This window comes from Candoia aspera, chromosome 1 (genome assembly GCF_035149785.1).
Source record: "Candoia aspera isolate rCanAsp1 chromosome 1, rCanAsp1.hap2, whole genome shotgun sequence".
Taxonomy (NCBI): Eukaryota; Metazoa; Chordata; class Lepidosauria; order Squamata; family Boidae; genus Candoia; species Candoia aspera.
Window position 1 is genome coordinate 285759285 of NC_086153.1, and position 22896 is coordinate 285782180.

Sequence of the window (22896 nt, forward strand, 5' to 3'; positions counted from 1 at the left end):
GAAGTTATAAGTGGAATTACAGACCAAGGAAACAGTTTTAGCTTATCATGATCTTACATTTCTTCACATTATGATTATTAACAAAACAGTGTCACCCACTTGACTTATAAGCAAGGCAAACGAATAAAATCTATACTTATTTGTTTTTACTGATACATATATTAAATTACAATAATAATAATAATAATAATACCCTGGATTATTTCATATTTCTACTCTATGCTTTGACTTTCATAGCTAGTCAGAAAACAAATGATGGTTTTAATCACACTGAAAAAGATAACATATTCCATAAATACTATGAATTATTACTGTTGCCAAAGACCAGCAAGGCTATGGATCCCTGGTCTGAAGTGCCAAGTATCTGTAACTAGTATATTCCTCTTACCTTCCCTACATCATATTTAAATCCTACTTGAGCAAATGATGCTTATTTTTTATGGTTGCTGCCCATGCATCTTGGCACATTGCACCTTTATGGATCTTCCAAAGAAGATGCAATGGCCAAATATTTATGATTATTATATTTCCTTTAGGTTTTGTTTAGTTCATTTTTTTTAAAATTAAAAGCATAAACATTCTGTTTAAAAATCTGTTCTCTACATCCAAACGACACAGAGCAAAATGCTTTTGGCACTGTTTATACACTGTGCAAAGTGTGTGTTTGTATGTGTTGCTACAGTTGCATCCATAATATATATTAAAACTCTTTGTTTTACTACCTATAGTAAAATTACAAAATGTGCAGTCCCTGTAATTACATTGCCCTTTGCCGTCTGTCTGAAAAAAAGGCTGCGTTCAAATTTTCCCCCTGTTTTATTTGCACCCTATTAACAACTGTTACTGGAGCTTTAATTATGCCCCTGTGATTGCAGAGATGCGGCTGACTTGTGTCATTTTCTCCCAGGGGATGCTTTATAATTACCAGCATCCATCGTGGCTGCCTGTAAGCTGATGCTTTTTTATTACCAGTTCAATAATCACTGCATCCTTGTGAACATCTGCTCTGCAAGCCATGCATCGGAGGTCCCTGTGCCTGTCACTCGATGCTCCCTTGCTGTGGTGACCCTTTTGCCCTCACCTTCAATTTATATCTAATTTGCCTAGCAGAAGCTCAGTCCAGATTGCCACACAGGAATGCAATTAATGCTTTGCATTTGCAAACAAAGAAATGTTTTTGTCTGTGTTGCTTTCCTTTTTTTTTCTTTTGTTTTATTATCTTTGTCAAGCCCCATAACTTAAATTCACAGCAGGATCGATCAAATCCTGAGGAGAAGAAAAATTATTTTGTCAGGGTTTTAGAGAAATAATGAAAAATATGCAGGCTTGGCTGAGTGGGAGAGGGGACATGAGAGTGGCTTTTATCTGAAAGTGCACAGGTTTAAAAAAATAGTTATGTATGCAAATTTATTTAAAACATGAAGATTCCATATCTGTTTGATAGCCTGCATTCATGCACTACCAAGGGTATTAGCTGTTACTACCAAACACCATCTATTCCATTCTGCAGAAGATCTTGGGCTCTCCAATTTTCTGACCAAGCAAGTTCCAAATTCTGTGCGGTCACAATGCTGACTCTAGCTTTTGGGTGGATGACTGTGGCTGGCTTCTGAATTATAGATTATTTATTTATTTATTTCCCATTAAATTAGGGTAATTCTAGATTACCCTAGCATGGCCATGAAGTCATGCCTTGCATCAGTATGATTTAAAATTAACGGCATGCTGGACATTCTGAAATCCTTTTCTGCCATTAATTCATCCCAGACGATCTTGCAATAGGAAGGAAATGCATGCTTGCATGCCCTCCCTGTCCATGGAATTAATCTGCTCCAACTTGGTTACTTCAGCACTTCTCCAGTGGGAGGAACCAAATGTAGTCTATTATTAGGGTAGAAGGAGGCAGGTGGCCGAAGCTGGGAGGTGCCAGTGAAATAATAGAAAAAACAGTACTGGGTCTTGACCTGTCTTGAAGTAAAGGACTGCCTTGCTGCAGTGCTACCTTATTATCAGCATTTAAGATTCATCTGATAGCCTAGCTGGCTACTGTAAATGGAATAGGAAGAACCCTATTTTGTTGCTTCCAAAGTACAACCCCAACAACCCCATGTTTGTTGGGTTGTCCATAATTACCCTAATAGTAATTAGTCAGTGTGATAGTTAACATGCTGTTTCATACTAAAAATACTAAAAAAGATTATTTTAATTATTTTAAACCATGAACATTGGATTGTTCCCATGCAGATGCATTCAGATGGTCTTACTATATAAGAATGTGCAGTGCAGTTGTCAGACATGTAGGCAATTTATTAGCAACTTCAGCAAAGCACTAATATTGAAAAATCTGTATTTATTAAAATAGCCTCTAAAGATACAGCAACATGAAATGGTAGGAGCTAATTTCATTATCATCACACTTGGAGCACAAAACCTTTGCTTTTCTACATTCTCCGAATTGAGATGTATCTTTCTGACAGACAAAAACAAATAACAGTATTTTGGTGTCTTTTGTGTGTTTCTCTTCAGTACTCTGGATGAAAAGTAGGAGGCAGTATACATGTTTTAATGTTCATAGGATACTGTTCTTTTCTCAACATTGCATCAATTTCAGTCACAAAGACATTCAAAGAACTTTTCTGAACTGGGCTGCACTGACTGGTCATCTGAAACGTTATGGCCATTTTGGGTTAAATAAAGCACATGGAGGAAAATATAAATGCATTTTCTTAGCCTGTGAGGCATTTAATACTTTTATAGAGTCTTAAATACAGAGTTTTGCCAGCTGCTTACGGTAGTAGGATGGTTTTTCATCTGCAGATACAATCAGGAGTACTTACTAAATAGATAATACACTTTGCTTTTCAGATTTCATATATCACTGCATGATATACAGTATTAATGTCTAAGTAAACTAGTACTACTTTCTCTGGATAGCCATTTATAAAGGGGATCATTGTTTTAAAAGTGAAGATGTTAATAAATGAAAGTCAAAACATTAACTGTTGCTTGTTGCTGCAAGGCCATACAAAAGAAAGGGATGCATATAATCAGGGTTCCAAATTAACCCTTATTTTTTAATTATAAAGATTTATACACCCCCCTCATCCTAAGGAACCATTATACATAACATAATAAATTGAAATAAAATGGACATAAAAAAGCAGAAATAACACTAATGCAATAATAAATAGGCACAGATTTTTTTATAAACCACTATTGTACTCTTGTATCTGGGACTTAATAACCATAGAGTGAACTGCCATATTTTTGCCTGGTGCCAGATATGATCTCCAGGGAAAAAAAAATCCAAAGCAAAAGACATCTCTTGTAGATAAAGCATCTGTCCCATCTGTGTGGTGCTAACCAATAAACAATCTTCAAATCTTAATGTTTGGGTAGGTATGAACTAGAAGAGGTTCTCCATCAACTATTGTGCTCCTAAACCTTTCCTATGGGAAGTTGGTGAGTGCATAACCAGCAGGATCAAGAACATTATCAATGTCTCTTTGGAAGAGGAGGTGATACTTGCTGCCTTGGAAGAGGCAGCGGTATACCCCATTTAAAAAAAAAAAAAAACATGCTTCCTAGATCCAGCCATGTTAGACAACTATCATCCAGCCTATAATCTTCCATTGGTGAGAAATATTGCTGAGAGAGTGATGAGGCTCCAGCTGCAGAGAGTTCCGATGATAGGCATAATGTATCACATGCACATTTCTACCACGTTGCTTAGAAGTGCTAATAATCAGCACTTGGTGTTGATTATTAATTTGCATAGCTTTGGATTAGTTTTAAGTCATTAAGACTGAGGATTTGAAACAAAGATGGGGGATTTGAACACTGCTCAGGTATTCAATTAGCTTAGCAAGAGTGACTTGCATTTATGCAAATTTAGGAATTAAGAAGAAAATCAAACATAGGAGACATGGTCAAAAACCTATCAGAAGGGATCAGCGGTGATGGATTGGACCAATAAAAGAGCAGGTGAAGGTCCTGCACAATTAAAGGAGGATCTAATGTTTTTAACAGAATGGACAAAACAGCATTTCTGGAAAAATACTGATAGTCTGAGAGAAACTAGCTATTCATAAGCCAGGATCAATATAACATGCAGTGTAATTTGGGTACCTTGACCAGTCTGAATTGGCAAGATAACTTAAGCTTCTTGACCAATCAGGACTAGATAGACAGGACCCACCAGAGCCATAAACATATATATAAAAGATCCAACCCACCAAGACGTAGGCCTTTGCAGGGACCAGTGCTGCTGAATCCAGATTCTGTTCTCTCACTGTTTTATCTGTTTCAACAATGTTCAGTTCTCTGGCTAGATCACCCATTCATGAAGTTTCAGATTGTTAATCAACTACCAAACATTTATTATATGAAAATAATTTAATTAATACTTTAACTAATAGTACTATGAATAACAACAACAACAACCCCTTGGATAGCCCCATTGACCATTGATTGGGGGTTGATACTGACCACTTTGGGGAACCCTGAGCTAGATCCTTACATCAATTGGGTAAAGATACTTGTTAAAATAGATAAACTCTTGCTCTGGAATAGAAATAAGTAAGTAAATATGGGGGCTGATCTGGGAGATGGTAAACTCCATCTTTAGTAACTTAGGTAGGTAGCATTGAATCAAACTTAATGCCTGCTAATTGATGGACAAAATTCTCCTCATGTCCAGATCCCAGCAACATCCCACAGCTCTCAAAGGGCATGCCAATAATCTCTTTAATCTTGCCCATCCACTTTAGGTATTGTCTTCTCCTTCTTTAGTTTCTTAAACCTTGGCAGGTATAATCTTTTTTCTAGGCCATCACTGCATCCATCCTCAGGTATAAAAAATGTGAGCCTCTGCTTGCTTCTTAAGGGAGCAGTCAGCTTTTATCTTGTCTATGACTGACTGGTTTTTCTTGCTGTGCATAGTAGTTTTAGTAACCATCAGACAACCTGTAATCTGAAAGAAGCTATCTTGTTTCTCTCACTCTTTCTTTCTGTGTCCAGTTTTCAAAGCTGTGCATTACCACTGAAAAGATCATTGTGTTTTTTATTCTATCTGTGTTGTCATCGAAATGTTCTTACCCTTCATGAGGTTGTCTACATTTCTCATTCTCTTCAACCTAGGATTAATTTCTTTCTTTCTTTGTTTGTTTCTCAAGCACACTGTTCATCTTTATCTCTTCTTGAGACCAAGAAAAGAAAACTATCTACCACTTCCACTCTGCTTCTTCATTTTCACTTTGTATTAAAAAGTATAGCGTGAATGACATTTGCACTATATCAGGGGTACAAAATTATAATCTAGGGTGTTCATGTGACCCACCCACATTCTTTATGATGTGGCCTGGATGCTTTATTTGCTTTCAAAACTCCAGAACAATTGAAACTGTTGGAAAAAAATTTTTTTTACATAGGCTAAACTAACAACTAAATATCAAGAATGTAAAAAAAAAAAAAAAACTACGAAAATAACTTTGGACTACATACAAGAAATATGGAATGGAAAACTGGAGTATCCTATATTAAAAAAAAAAAATCAATGGTCCCAGGTGTTAATGAATATCACATATGCTTCCTTTGATGTGAAAACTAGGTTAATTTAACAAGAAATCTATTCCAAGGTTATTGGAGTCCTCAACAGATGTTTAAAAAGAGCTGGTTATTATCCTTTCTCTGTTGGAGATAAAATAAATTTGAAGGCACTTTACATATGTGTTTCTGCATTGTAGTTCCCTTTTGGTTAGTCATTAAAACTATGGTGGACCAAGTTCTTGGAAGGAAATTAAGTATTAACAGTGCTAATGTTTTGTTAAATTATATCTCAAAATATATATGAAATTTGTTTGTCTCTGAGGAATAGTGGGCATACTATGCCTGGAGTGAGAGAGAGAGAGATAGGCTTTATTAAATTTGTCTGTGTGTGTGTTTGTATGAAGGTTGGCTTAATTAAATTTGTAAACTTTTAGCCTTTGAATTGGCTTTCCATTGACAGAAACGAAAAATTGGACAATATGGTTCCATATGGTCTTGATTTAACTTGTTTAAAAGTTTAGTTCTATTGCATGGATTAAGATTTTAATATAGTAATATAGAATAATTTTATTACTATTGTATCTTTTCATGTTATTTTTTTAACTTTAATTTTTATTTTTATTAGGAAAATTACTAATTTTATCAATTTGTCTATTTAATATTTTTTCCTCCTTTTTAAAAACAACGTCTAGGTTAGCCCATGTTCTTAAAAACGTTTTCTTCTTAATATAAATTGTATTCACGGGCTGGGGTTTTTGGTTTTGTTCTACCTTATCTGTACTTTAAGAAAATCAATAACATATATATTTTTAAAAACCATATTTTACATGGTACCCAGAATATTTACCATTGGGGGGGCATTGAGAGGGTTTCACAAATAAATTACTTTAAGACTTGTAGGTAAAGTCCAGCTCCTACAGTCCTCAACATGCTAGACAAAGCATGGATCTTAAGCTGATCGAAGTTATGCACCTCTGCTTTAAATAAATCTGTGAATGAAGACATTTAAAATAGAAAAAGGCTTCCCCCACCCACCCTCAATCCTCTGAGATGGTACTTCACTTCAAGGTTTCTTCCCCCTATATTTTGCTATCCTCATAAGTAGTGATGGTTAAGGATCCATTATTTTCACATTCCAATAGAAGCTAGCCTAATATATACCTCACGGACTAAAGTGCAGACTGGAATGCAGTCATCCAGCATCTCTGAATTTTGCAATGTAACTCTCAGCTCAATGAACTATACCAAATGTGTATGTTAGAATGACCTATCTATCGAAATGTATGCTTTGAGAGAAATTTAATTTAGAACTGCATGTTTTATGACAAAACATATATTTTAATATGTATTTAAAGATCAGTTTCTCCCTTTTTAAACAATAGATCCACACATCGAAGTGAAAATAGGACAGATGCAGAGTGGGCTAATGAATGGACATATAAAATGACACAAGCTGGAAAGAGGCCTATCTGACAACCCCTACTTCGAAAAGTTGGCTCCAGCATCTCAGTTTGGTCCTTCCTCAATGTCACATCCTCTTAAACAAGCCATATCACAAACATGTCAGTGCCAGAATCCAAGTCACATAATGGCATAATTGTAATGCCAATCATACTATGGCTTCATTCATACATTACACTAAGCCAAAATGAAGTTTATTTTATGCTGGTTTAACACAAAATGTGAACTCTGCTGTTGTATTTTATAAATCATGGTTTGGTTTAGTTTATTGTGTGACTCCAATATAGCAGCTGAATCAAATGACTGTGATTTAGTGAGTACAGCTTATAAGTGATGGATATGCCTTTCTAAATACTGGGTTCACACAGCATATGAAATCGTAACTTGTTTGGTTTAATGAATAAATCACAATTGTCTGAGTCCATGCAACACATTAAACCAAAGCCAAGCAACCACACTCCTCTAGGTACCCACATTATGCTTAGCAAAACTGTGCTTTAAGTTCAGCTTAGCATATTGTGCAAATCCAGCCAAACAGATTAGCAGCTGTCTAATCTGTTTTGTTTGTGTGTTACAGTAGAAGTAACAGTAGAAGAATATCTTTGCCAGATCGAACCAAATGTTCAACCACCTTCCCCACAGTAATGAACTAGAAGCTATGGTAAGCCAACTTGCCCTACATAATATAAGGCATTCAGAGGCCACCCCTGTCCATTTCTACTCTGGCTTGTATTATGTTATAATATACCAACAATCTTATGATTTGATTGATTTCAGCAGTTGACAATTTGGTGAGCTCCAGAAATGTAGGTTTAATTATGAATGAAAGAGCTACTTGTGTCATCCAGGGAGTTGTAGATCCATATGAATGTAGGAATCTACCCACCAGTGAATGGTAATAATGAAAGACTGAGGGATGAGTTTAATGAGGGATGAGAAGAAAATGTGGAACATTCTGAATGAATATCATCCAGAAGAAAAAATATTCTATTAGGTGACATGAATAGATGGGTGCAGATGAGACTAGATAGTAAAGAAAAAAATGATTGGGCTATTCATTCATACACACACACACACAAATTAGAATGGTGATATATTGGTGCATATCCATAATAACTTAGATGACACCAATTCATGCTTTCTGACATACATTCTAATTCTTTCATTCATAACTTTCCTGCATATAGTCATCAACTCTACTATTCAGGATTAAGTTACCTTTATTCAATTCTACTCTAACCTTCTTTCTTTTAATTTCACACACACACACAACATACCTATTTTGTTTTCATTCCTTTCATTAATTAATTTATGCCTTTTATTATTTACTCCTCTTACATGTTTAGACTCCATCTTTCATACATCATGGGTACCAATAGATGAGCCCATGCATATTGACCTGTGCCACCCATTATGGCTTTGGTCACCTGAGGCTTATATAACTTATGTTTTAGTAATAGAGATATAGTAGGGTACTAACCTTAGGGCCTTTTCACACTGCAGCCTTTGGCTGCTTGTTTTCAAGATGTAAAACCAGCTAGAAATTAAAATGATTTAAGAAATCTCAGTCCGGATTTTAATCTCTTCCTTTGCTTTGGCCATGGTATTCTGTCCAGATGGTGTTTACTAGGGCTCCTTAGTGATGAATTCTCCTGCTTTTTTACCCCTTTTGAAGAAGGAAGGAAGGAAGGACCACAAGATTACCATTTTTCTTCTCACTTGGGCAAGAAAGTGAAAGTGGCAGAATTCTTGATTTCACCCAGTTAAAAAAAGAGAGACAGGTCCATCCTTCCATTGTTCCATCAATAAAATTGTTAAAGGAAAAGCCAAGCTTTTCACTGTTTCAGTGAACTTGTAAAAAAGAAATGGCAGTGACCAATAAATGGAAGGGAGTGAGCTTCCTGCCACAGGTCACATTAGATAGAGTGGAGACATTTGCTTACAAGAAATTGAACTGCAGCATACAGACTGAACAAGACGGCTTGACCAGCACAACATGAAAAAACACTCATTTTCAAATGGAGCCAGAAAACGTAGTAGAGATTGCATTAGCTGCTGGCTGGGGATGGGTTCAAGATGATATCATACATTCCAGCTATTCAGGAACGGTGGGTGGTTTGTGATCCTGCTGGGGTAAGTTGGAAGTGTGGATCTGCCCTTAGTTATACTCATGCCCCTGAGAGAAACACACTTAAGATGTGAAATAATTTATTCTTAGAAATATTACATTTCCATCCTTGTAATTTTGTGTTGATGGACCCATAAGCCACAAATCCCCAGCACTGGTTCACAATAAACTGATAAAAGCTGTAGTCCTCCATTTGTTTACCAATTTCTTCTGTGATCATTCTATACATACCATTGTACCTTTTGCTTTGTGATTCCATTTTTGAAAGGCTGATCCAGTTGATTATGCTATCATATCTATCCTTCAGAATTAAGACTACAAATACTGATTTTCAAGGAGGGATTTACCTATAAAGTCTGCACCATGCTGTTTTCTTCCTATTTCCTCTCATTTCATCCACTTCCCATAAAGTTCAAAACAATTAGCTATTGACTGAGAGGATAAGAAAAGTCTCTCAGAAATGTTGAGTATGCAAGGAGTAATTATGCATACATGCTCCTACTGAAGAAGTAACATTTAAAGCATACTTTGAGATTCCCCCCAACATCCCCAAATCACACCCTGTCCTTAACTGCTGTTTATGGAGGCAGTACTACTTTCTACTTGCACACTCATCCATCCATCCACCTATCCATCCATCCTAATAGACAAAAAACCTGTAACTCTGGTGTTTTATACATATTTAATAATTCATGTGTTGATATTTTCACTCTGCTCATGAGTGACATTCAAGCACATGATTTAAAAAAAAATCACTATATAAGTAATGAATTTTTATAATCCAGAGAGAATATGAAAATCTTCCAATATGTGTATCAGCAAAAGTTCCACACATCATCACCTTTACTCTCCATTACAGAGATTCATTTCCTGGAGGAGAATTTCAGCTAATACTGAAAGCCAAATCATATGGATTAACTTTACCAGAAAGAGTATTAGCAGTAAAATGTATATTATAGCAACCAAAGAACGATCCTCATTCTAACACCATAGCAGGAGACTTGTGAGATGAAATGTAGTTCCTCTATACCAAGGGGTGAGGGGGACTTACATACGGTAGGTGAGAGAGGGGTTTCTGGTTTGCATTCTTTTTGATATGCTAGCTTTTATATGCAAGGATGGGGGTCGCAAATCCCCATCTATGATCAGCAGTGTTTCAGATCAAACACAAATGTACCCATCTCAATCAAAATAAGGCTTTAATTGTACCAATTATTTATAAATCACTATGTTAGATCCATAGGAATTGTAAATGCTAACGCATTCAGGGAAAACTAGACTTACATTCCACCAAAATCAACAGGACCTACACATAATGTAGATTATGATATAATACTCTTTCCAGTGCCCTGCTCTACAGTAGAAAGAAAAAGGGGCATCAAGGGCTAGGTCTCCAATGCCTGTTCTCTGCTGGATATCTGAACCCATTATAACAGATTGAAAACTAGCTCCTACAAGCTGCTCCACAGTGCTTTGCGCCCTGTGATTAAGGCTTTATACAGATCGTACGATCAAAAGATAGCTCCACTCATGGAGGAAGACAGTGAAACGTCACCTTCAGAAAAATCCCATTTGAAGAGAATGAAAAAGTTTCAAAGCAATTTTCAGAACAGAAGGACAACTGTTATCTGTACACAGAATATACATATACATAAACATAAACATATACATACAGTATATGTTTAAAAACAGATGGCAAACAAATAATTTCACAATTTCTAAACCGAACTAATTCTGCTAATAGTTTTAACAGCCTTCAGCCCTAGTATCCTGGATAAATTCCAATTTGAATTGACATATATACTGCGTAATAACTTTTCCCTGCAGTTCGGGCTCTCTCTCCTCTTCCTTTTCCTTCCTTGACCTATTGAACAGAGTACAGTTCACATCCATCAAGATAGTCCATCAAAGGGGTGCCATATTAATTCAACAACAAAAACGTTTACAGTTCAGGGGCAGGTGAAATAATTTTGGTCTATAACTTGGGGTTTGAGGATAAAATTAAAAAAGGGTCTCGGCTGCATAGTTCTACCACAATTAATTTTACATGTATTACTGCTCTTAAAGAAACTTTTCCCTACCTATTTTAAGAAGAAGTTATTTAGGCTACAAACTAAAGTCGGGAAATGTCAGATTTATAGTTGCTCACGCAACCTTGATTCCTGCTTCCCTGTGTGTCCTTCCTGTGCATAGAACAGAGAAGGTGTCCCATAGAAGGCCTAATGCCGTTTGTGTCATGAACTCCTTTGGGACCACATTAATTATAGTGTTTCCTAAATTTTGCAAACTTCATTTCCCTCTAGCATGTCCTCCTATTATGCAGCTATATATATATCCCTCATCCTGTGGTGCTTATAAGATAGGTATTTTATAGCACAATGTTTAAAGAGAAGTGATTTTGGTGGTACTACACTGCATTACAGGAGAGACAAGCAACTTTCTAAAGCTGATGGCTACTTCATGGCTGTATTCAGCCAGAAACCCTAAATACCTTTTCTTCGCAAGCAAATAACAGTGCCACTAGAGTACGTTAACTCAAATTTTGCAGACCAACTGCATCAGGTAGATCCCAAAGTATTCCTCATACATGATAAAGCCTTCTCTATCACATTTTGGGCTGAACCAATAATCTCTCCTCTCCTTTCAAAAATCTTCTATAATGCAGTGTGTCAGATTCCGCGGACTATATAATTGCCCCTCCCGTCTCACCCAACCAGATTGTTTAGATTAAACAGATGGATTGTAAGGCTTTTGGGGAGGGGCAGGAAAAGAGCAGGAAACCAACAACTTTTATTTTCTCTCTGTGGGTTTTTTTTTTTTTTTTTGCAAATTACTTGCTGTGCAAGGACACAATCTCACCTTGCTCAGATAGTAATGGGAACAATCTGTGGAAGGAAGGGCAGGAGTTTTACAGATTGGTCAGTTTGGGGGCCAATTTCTAAAGTTTGTTGGCAACTGTCCAGTGGTCCAAATAAAACATAGGGAGAAAGAACCAGCATGGTAACAATGACACCCACTGATTATCTCCAAAGCAATTGCTTTTTAATCTCTTACAGCTAGAACTAAACAGTTGATAAAATGCAAGCTACATCTAAACGAGGCAAAACATTGATTTGTGCCCTTCCTAGACAAAAAAAGTAAGCTGATTTCAGTCATGTCCTTCAACATCCACCCTTCCATGGTCGCTGAACAACTTCCTTAGATGCTATCATAAACATCCATTTTTACCCACGATGACAAAAAATGATGAAACATGTGTTATGGTAATACAACACAAGCTCTGCCTGTTTGGTTTGGCGGTTAAGGCACTGGCCTAGAAACCAGGAGACTGAGAATTCTAGTCCCATCTTAGGCACGAAAGCCAGCTGGGTGACCTTGGGGCAGTCACTCTCTATCAGCCCAACTCACCTCACAGGGTTGCTGTTGTGGGGAAAATAGGAGGAGGAAGGAGGATTAGGTATGTTTGCTGCCTTGAGTTATTTATAAAAATAATAAAGGTGGGATAGAAAATAAATAAATAAATAAATAAAATATTTGTGTCACAACATTCCACACAAGTATGTGAGGGGCAGAGTTTGCAGTGCAGGTTTTGACACTTAACACCCACCTCCACCCATCCCCACCTATGGACACTAACCTTCCTTACATTGTAAGGAGAGTCACCCTCCCTTAGATAACATTTGAGTTCGTATCTGTGAACATTCTATTCATTTTAGATATATATAGTCAGTACCCTGACAAAGCATTTTCAGGACAGACTATAGATTTAAAGCAAAGTAAATATTAAAAAGATAAGAGAATAAAACATAATGTTGCATTTACCAAAATGTCAGTTGAAACAAACAATCTTACAATACACTGTCGTGAATATTAATATTAGAGCTTCCAATGATCCAAAGCCCAGCCTGATTGAACCAGGCACTCAGTAAGATGAGAAATGTTTTCTTTCTTCATCCTTCCCCAGCACTGGACTTTTTAAGAAAAAAAAAAATCAAAGTTTTGCTTGATAATTAATGTTAGTGAGTTGATCAAGGCTTATATATGCCTACTGGATTTATCTGAGAGGTAAGAAGAGCTCTCCTTGCACAGCACCAGGCTTATCACATTGCACGCTCTTTTTTTCTCCTGGCAGTGTTGGAGCTCTAAGATTAGAACTCTTCTCCAAGGGTAGACTCCCTCTCCACCCTCACACGAGGAAACTAAAAAATTCCTGGAGTAAGAATTCGATTTAAATTTATATCTATAACTGTTGTAAAAGAAAATTGGAAGTCATTTCTATATACCTCTTTTTTCTTTCTTTTTCTTTTTGCACTTCTGGCTTTGTTTTTTCTTTCTCTTTCTTTCTTCCTTTCTTCTTTCTTTCCTTTACCTTAAATATTAGTTCTTGTTAGTTTTTATCTTTCTTGTTTAAAATTTAATAAAGTTTTTTCATGTATGTATGTGTGTGCGTATGTATACATAATATATAAAATATATACATATACAGTATATACATACACATGCACATATATGTATGTACAGTATATATTAAACTAAAGAATCCTATGCCCACTAGGACACAGTCCCAGGGAATATATGAGCTTGCTTTCTTTTTTATCCTTACAAAAATCAAACTGTGACCATAAATCACAACAACAAGTGAGGTCATGGTTTTCATGGTAATCTAGTACTTTTTATTATGGCTGTATGAAAGTTTAATTTGAAGCTTTGAATCAAATTCTATCAAATCACCTTTCTGGAATCCAAGCTTCAAATCAAATCCCCAAGTGACAAATTATTTCAAGTGCCTAAACTGATTCAAGGACTCAGTGAACTTTTGCACATGCACACATGTACTTTTATCAAATCTAACTGCATCTTTCAATCAAATTGCAAACTGAAGTGACTTGGATATCAGTGATCCAAATGAAGTTTATCTAATTTTAATTCCCACTTGTTAGCCAGATTCCTGATGCGTTTAAACTGAAAACCACAGACCCTTGTTCTTTCACTAGTGCAACCTTTGGCCGCCTGCAATGTCTACATATATTATGCAGTCCCACAGCTGCAGCCCCAACGCATCCAAGAGTCCTCAGGCAGGGGAAAGGTGGCCAAGTAGTGATGGTGGTGTTGGGATCATTCCACCACACCACTTGACAGAAAACCACCCCAAAAGAAGGTTATCCGTTCTTTCTCATAGATAAAGCACAGCAGTGGGGGGAAAAAAAACAATATGATAATACTACATCACACAGCAAGTTACGCTAGTTTTTACCAAGATCATCGGACCATCAGGACCGAACCATAATGCAAAGTTGCCCTGCTGAGGGCTGTGCAAATAAACATTTTTGGAGGGTAGGAACAGACTTTTCAACAACAGTGAATGTGATGATGGGGCATGTTTTCCACTGTTCCACTGTCAACTCAAGCATTGCTGCACTTATTTTCTTCTGGGCTAATCCCTGCACTTTGATTGACTACATCAGAAAGGCAAGAATGCCCACTCACATATTCCCTGCTTTTCCTAAAAGAAACCCCTGCTGCAGAAACTGTTATGGCAGTTTTTCTGTACTAGCATAATGGTTATAACACGTCAACCCCATTAAGTAGACCAGACCAAGAAATCAACTCCACAGGAAGGCCAAAGCTACTTTTTACTGAGAGTGGCTATAATAGCAGACTGTCCTATGTGCTACTTTGCTAGCTGCTGCTGAAGCATCTCAATCTAGGCAGGATTCTCTTAAATCATCTTAGAGTCAACCCACTATGAGGATTAGTTTAAAAGAGCAGGGAGGTTATACCCTAAGAAAAAGAAATGGAGAACTACCATTTCCGGTTAAGGAGCTAAGTTCTAATGTCTACTGTGTATGTTGTTGTTGTTTATTCATTTAGTCGCTTCCGACTCTTCGTGACTTCATGGACCAGCCCACGCCAGAGCTTCCTGTCCGTTGTCAACACCCCCAGCTCCCCCAGGGGCGAGTCCGTCACCTCTAGAATATCATCCATCCACCTTGCCCTTGGTCGGCCCCTCTTCCTTTTGCCCTCCACTCTCCCTAGCATCAGCATCTTCTCCAGGGTGTCCTGTCTTCTCATTATGTGGCCAAAGTATTTCAGTTTTGCCTTTAATATCATTCCCTCAAGTGAGCAGTCTGGCTTTATTTCCTGGAGGATGGACTGGTTGGATCTTCTTGCAGTCCAAGGCACTCTCAGAATTTTCCTCCAGCACCACAGTTCAAAAGCATCAATCTTCCTTCTCTCAGCCTTCCTTATGGTCCAGCTCTCGCAGCCTTATGTTACTACAGGGAACACCATTGCTTTAACTATGCGGGCCTTTGTTGTCAGTGTGATGTCTCTGCTCTTAACTATTTTATCAAGATTTGTCATTCCTCTTCTCCCAAGGATTAAGTGCCTTCTGATTTCCTGACTGCAGTCAGCATGCGCAGTAATCTTCGCACCTAGAAATACAAAGTCTTTCACTGCTTCTACATTTCCTCCCTCTATTTGCCAGTTATCAATCAAGCTGGTTGCCATAAACTTGGTTTTTTTGGGGTTTAACTGCAAGCCAGCTTTTGCACTTTCTTCTTTCACCTTCATCATAAGGCTCCTCAGTTCCTCTTTGCTTTCAGCCATCAAAGTGGTATCATCTGCATATCTGAGATTGTTAATGTTTCCTCCAGCGATTTAAACTCCAGCCTTGGATTCCTCAAGCCCAGCATGCCACATGATGTGTTCTGCGTACAAGTCGAATAGGTAGGGTGAGAGTATACAGCCCTGCCGTACTCCTTTCCCAATCTTAAACCAGTCTGTTGTTCCGTGGTCTGTTCTTACTGTTGCTACTTGGTCATTATGCAGATTCTTCAGGAGGCAGACAAGATGACTTGGTATCCCCATACCACTAAGAACCTGCCACAATTTGTTGTGGTCCACACAGTCAAAGGCTTTAGAATAGTCAATAAAAGAGAAATAGATGTTTTTCTGAAACTCCCTGGCTTTTTCCATTATCCAGCGGATATTGGCAATTTGGTCTCTAGTTCCTCTGCCTTTTCTAAACCCAGCTTGTACATCTGTCAATTCTCGCTCCATGAATTGCTGAAGTCTACCTTGCAGGATCTTGAGCATTACCTTACTGGCATGTGAAATGAGTGCCACTGTTCGATAGTTTGAACATTCTTTAGTGTTTCCCTTTTTTGGTATGGGGATATAAGTTGATTTTTTCCAATCTGATGGCCATTCTTGTGTTTTCCAAATTTGCTGGCATATAGCATGCATTACCTTGACAGCATCATCTTGCAAGATTTTGAGCAGTTCAGCTGGGATGCCATCGTCTCCTGCTGCCTTGTTATTAGCAATGCTTCTTAAGGCCCATTCAACCTCACTCTTCAGGATGTCTGGCTCTAGCTCACTGACCACACCGTCAAAGCTATCCCCAATATAGTTATCCTTCCTATACAGGTCTTCTGTATATTCTTGCCACCTTTTCTTGATCTCTTCTTCTTCTGTTAGGTCCTTGCCATCTTTGTTTTTGATCATGCCCATTTTTGCCTGGAATTTACCTCCAATGTTTCTAATTTTCTGGAAGAGGTCTCTTGTCCTTCCTATTCTATTGTCTCTTCCACTTCCGCGCGTTGCTTGTTTAAAAATAATTCCTTATCTCTTCTGGCTAACCTCTGGAATTTTGCATTTAATTGGGCATATCTCCCCCTATCCCTGTTGCCTTTTGCTTTCCTTCTTTCTTGGGCTACTTCTAGTGTCTCAGCAGACAGCCATTTTGCCTTCTTGGTTTTCTCTTTCTTTGGGATGTATTTTGTTGCCGCCTCCTGAACAATGTTGCGAACTTCTGTCCATAGTTCTTCCGGGACCCTATCTACTAAATCCAGTCCCTTAAATCGATTCTTCACCTCCACTGCATATTCCTTAGGAATATTAGTGAGCTCATATCTAGCTGATCTGTGGGTCTTCCCTAATCTCTTTAGTCTGATCCTAAATTGTGCAAGAAGAAGTTCGTGATCTGAACTACAGTCAGCTCCAGGCCTTGTTTTTACCGACTGTACAGATGTCCGCCACCTTTGGCTGCAAAGGATGTAGTCAATCTGATTTCGTTGTTGTCCACCTGGTGAAGTCCATGTATAAAGCCATCTCTTAGGTTGTTGGAAGAGAGTGTTTGTTATGCAGAGTGAGTTGTCTTGGCAAAATTCTATCAGTCTATGTCCTGCTTCGTTTTGTTCTCCCAGGCCATGCTTACCTGTGATTCCAGGTGTCATTTGACTGCCCACCTTAGCATTCCACTACTGTGTATAGAATAACATAAAAGATGTAAGAAGAGTTCTGCTGGATAGACCAAAGAGCCATCTAAGTGAGGATATGATTTCCACACTGGCCACTCAAGTGCTTCTGGGAAATATCGCTTTAGGCTACAAGCCCAGTATCACCTTCTCACTCATGTGCTCCAAGATAGTCATCCAAGAATATTTTTCCATAATCTTTCCTAGCTTTTAAGAACACCTGGAGATAAATTTGGTTATGTTAAAATGGTTCATAAACTGCCATTCTTTCTATTGGGCTAGTTTCATACAATACAGGAAAAAAAAAAGAACGGAATGGAATGGAATGCTAATTTTTAGACTGTGTTCTGTTAAAAACCACAGAAAAGCTTTCTATTTACACTTAAACAATAAGGGATTGTTTGTGGCAAAGAAGCTGTGGGGAATTTTACAGAAATCCTCCCATTACCTTACATTTCAGTTCTCCTAATATGGCAAACACATTCTGCAAACTATAGCCATATTTTTGGATCAAAAGAAAAATCATCTATACCACCATACTGAAAAAAGGGATTAAATAATAAGGCCCATCCAGAGACGTTTCTCATTTTTATGCATTTCAGTATTTTCTGGCTTTGTTAATAGGAAACAGATGAACTTCTCTTTTCAAGAGTGTTACTGACATGGCTTGTATCAGGAGCTATGAAGTTTCCAGCCATATTTCCAGCTTAAAGAGGGATGGTTGCATTTGAATAAGCAACAAAACATGTGTTTGTCTGAATTGAAATGAACTTATGAACCTTAGAATTCACAAGCCATTCCTAATCATAGCCAAATATTACCAACATCTGCTTTTTCATCTTGGGCAAGTTATACTGAAAATCCTAGAATCTCATCATCCCGTTTCAGGAATTAGAAAAATGGGAGAATGGGAACTGGATATGCAAAGCTCTCTGCAACTTATTATCTGCTCTACATTGACCTCACTCAGTAAAAAAGTGTGCTTCTAGTCAGCAGAGGGTTGTAGGGCTCTCGTATATCAATGATCTAAGCATGTAGGCCAGATGAATTGCTCTGCAAATGCAAAACCATCAAATGCTATGCATTTTGATGTCATACCACCAGCTTTCATAAGAATTCCCTAAAACTATTTGATGTCAAATAAATTCCAGAGAAAGAACCCCTTGGCACAATACTGCCTTCCCTGACCAGATTCTTTCTATGTATTTTGGATTGCTATGTCTATCCGACTCAGCCAAGATGAGCAATGGTTAGAGAAGAAGGGCTTCCATCCATCAAGTTAGGGTGCTCACTAAATATTCCCCAAAGTGAATAAAAATGGAATTAACAGTTGCACATGCTATCCATTATATACAGATGCAACTTTAGATAAACCTGAAGAAACAAAAGCCTGAATTTAGGTTAACGTCTGGCAAGATGGGCATTTTCACAGAAACAAACAAACAAAAACAAAAACAAAAATTCAGTACACTTTCCCTTCTTTGTTAACTACTTAACTAGGGTTGCCAACTTCTGGGTAACCCCCCTCCCCCAATAAAGCCTGTGTGCATGTCATCCACTTATAAAGGTGGGTACATTGGTATATGTATATGCACTAACCAGAGGCCATATTCCATTAAAAAAAAAAGTAAGGGCCAACAGAAAACAGAAAATCAATTGAATTAATGATTTGATTTCTTGTTAAAATGGTCTCTAAAATAAAGCAACTCATTTATTCTTCATCTATGCAGATATGCAGAAACCACTCTCAAATACTCACAGAGAGGGAGAGAGAGACTGCTTATGGAAATGTAGCAGCATATATATGCTTGTTTACTTTGTAGTAAGTCCCATTGAATTCAGTGCCCCTTACCTGTGATGAAGCATGCATAGGCTACTTGGGATAGATTTGTTTAACCGAGATAGGGTGGAAACTAGGGGACAGATCCTCAGAGAATTTAGTTTTTTTCTTCCTTCTATTTGCAAATGGAAACAGATCAATAGAGGTCTTTATGCTGGACTACAAGCACAAGGAAATCTATGTATACTAATTCTGTAGTAGGGTCTATTGAGTCCCCTTTAATCAGCATATTAGCCTCATTCTTCTCTTGCTCCCCTCCACAAGGAGAGGGTCAGTGACTACAATGTGAACCATTTTATCCACAGAGGCTGTTCACCAATTGAGGATCCTGACTTTTTTTCCTGACTCCTCATTCATATGGAAAGCCTCCCAGATAGAAGAGGCTCTCCACTGCAGAGCCTCCTCCTTTACATATGATGGAAAAGGAGGGTAGACTAACTTGTTTGTTTCTGTCCTCCTTGAAGTGACAGCAGTGACTTCCTCCCCTCTTTTGTCTACACTTCAACCCTTGCTTGCATGATTTTCACTTCCTCTCATCCACTGGTTTCAACAGTCCATTTCCATTCTGTTGCCTTCTCAGCAACAAGAGGAAGGCATGGCTATCAAGCTTGTACTCACTCCCCCCCTCTTGAAGAGGGACAGCAGCTTCTCTACTCTCCTGCTTCTTTGCCCACCTCCTTTGAAGTGGGTGATAGCAGCAGCTGTTTCTCCCTGTCGTCCCTAGATTTCGACCCCTGCTTGCTTTATTTGCACTTGCTTTCAACAGTGTCTTGTTCTATTACCAAATTATCTGCAAAATATGACCATCCTCTCCCCCAAATTCACAGGGAGGGAAACAAACAAGCAAATACCGTCATTTCTAGGGGTAAAACCCTCTAACATTATACTATGCTAACAAAAGCTACTGCTATGAAGGATAATTTTCCTTTTGCTTTGTAAACCTGCAGATATACTGTATACAAAAAGTTCCCAAGCCTCCTAAGCAGATTTTGAGGGCACACAGAGACTACTTAAAGGAGGAGAATGGGGGAAGTTTATTCTCATTACATTAGAATTCATTCTTTAATAAGAAATATAGCAAACAACATAATAAAACTGTAATAACATGACCTACCCACTCTGACGGTATACGTTGTTGGGCTATTTCAAGGCCCCTCTTCTTGCTCTTGTTTTTAAACTGGACTTGAACTAGTCAAATGGGAGAAATCTTCAAAAATAGAACATTCCTTTGTAAAATGAACACATGAACACCTCATGCCAGATTTTCCTCCTCTTCTGACTGGCTCCCTGCTGTGCTAAATTGGAAATTAGCCATATAGTATTAGAAAAGCCTACCCCAATCCATCTTATATTCAGTCCTAAAATTTAATTTTCCTTAGCTGATGGAGGCTCATGAATTGAGTGGTGACATGTACACAAGAGTACTCTGGAAGATACGATTTTGCCACCTCCATGAAGGAAGGTATGAGTAATTTACATCATAATTTCCCATTGATGTTTCTCAGTCAATAAGAGCAGGATGAATTTTAAGGCAGGGAGAGGTGAATTACACAGTCGTAAAGTTTTTAAAAACCATGAGGCCTTCTCGATTTTTGAAACTATACAAGGAAGACATATTACACAATGAAGTTTATACATTTATATCCAGAACATATAACCTTCCAAGATTAACCTCCATTAAGTGGAGTTGAGAGGGTGTCATATACAGAACAATCCATTTGTCACCCTCTGCTTTTCCCACCCAGTAGAATTCCAGGGTTAAGATTCTGATTTGCGGTCTTGCACCTCAGACCACATTGCCTTTGCTTTGCTTTGAACTATGGGTTTTGTTTTCTAGTCCTTTGCTCCTCTCCAGCATTTCCTGGAATGCCATACATTCTTGAGTCTGTGGGCAGGATTTCCTACTCCTATATTCCAGTAGAGAAGAGGATTCCAGAAGAGAATATCTGTAGCTCAGGGCTGAACTGTGGAGTCCTTGGTGCTCTCAGAGCTTGGCTGTTTGCTTGCAGACATTTCATTACCCAACTAGGTAACCTCATCAGTGAGAGACTAGGTAACATCCCAGTCTCACACTAGGTTTCATTACCCAACTTGATAATACCCTCCACTCCCAATAATTTCCGAACTGTGGTCACAAGGGGAATTCAAACACTCCAAACTCCATACATTTGTACTACGTTCCTGTTCTTTTTCTAACAGAACAAGAGCTAGGTAATGGGGCAATCAAGGGAGGCAGATGTTTTCTAGAGAACTGGCTGTATTGCTGGCTTAAACTTCACTAGGATGCCTTTTCAAAGCAGTTTCACCAGCAGATGTAAAAGCACAATTTAATCATAAACAAGCTCAAACTAAAATTGCAAAAATCATTTAGTGTAAACAGTAAATGTTTGCATGTGGCCTCAAATGGTACAAGGTGCTACAGATTTTCAGGGTGTAAATCACATACCTGATCATTTGGATTGAAGTGTTTTAGTTCTTCTGCCATACCTGAACAATATTGCATTAATCATATGGTTGCTGCTGTTACTAAATTATGAGATAGCTTCCAGTTGTGAAGTATAAGAAAAAGAATCACTTCTTGTTTTATTCAGCTTTGGGAGGGGAGGGTGGAAAGAGTGGAAGTTGCCTGTGTGAAAAGAAACCAAACATTGCTAAGATCCAAAAATAAAACAACCAAAACAGCAATGGAGAAAAGTGTTTGAAATGAGCAAAATGTTGATCTGCCTTTTATTAATTTCATTTTTTATCTCCTTATATTCAGATGTTTGACAGTTATGACATTCATGTGCAATGCATTTGAAAAAGAAGACATAAATATTCAGAGACATATTAGAATGCTGTTCAATGTAAGCACCTGTCTACTTAGTGTTGACAGAAAATCATTTACTTTGCTTTATGCTCATTCTCTCTGGAGACCACTGAGGTCCTATTTTATTTAAAGAGCTGGTCCCAATATCAATACTGCTTCTTGAAACACACACACACACAAACACACACACACATATATATACACACACACACACACACACACACACACACACAGAGTATGTGTGTGTGTATATTCATATTCATATTCATATTCACATATATATACAGTATATTCTTCAATAACCTTTGAACAGTTTTGTCTATTCCCTGCTTCAGAAACGGCTTTCCAAAAGGCATATGACTTCATGGGGTCTTTATTTACAATATCACAACAGCCAAATGCAGCCAATGAAATCTATCAGCACTCTAAGTATAGATACATAACAGTACAAGTAAAAAAAAAAAAATTACTGATAGAATAATGTCAGTTCCCTTTTTTATAAAATTTTCAGTCACTGTTCAATTCTAAAGATGTTACATTTACTCACTATAAATGGAAATTGCTTCTCATCCTAAATTATCCAAAGAACCATTTATTTTCAAAACTAAAGGCATTCAAAATTTGATCAAAATTTTTGATCAAAATGTGATGATTTCTGTTGGAAAATTCATACCATACCAAATATATTTCTTGATTAAAAGATTTTGCCATAGTAAAAAACTAATCTGGACAGGCAAATAGGATATAGCATATAGGATTAAATCAGTGTTGCCAGCTGGGTGGTTTTCTTGCCCAATTGGGCTAGTTTTGGAGATCAGTGGCAGGAAATGTTTGGCCTTTGTGGGTTGTG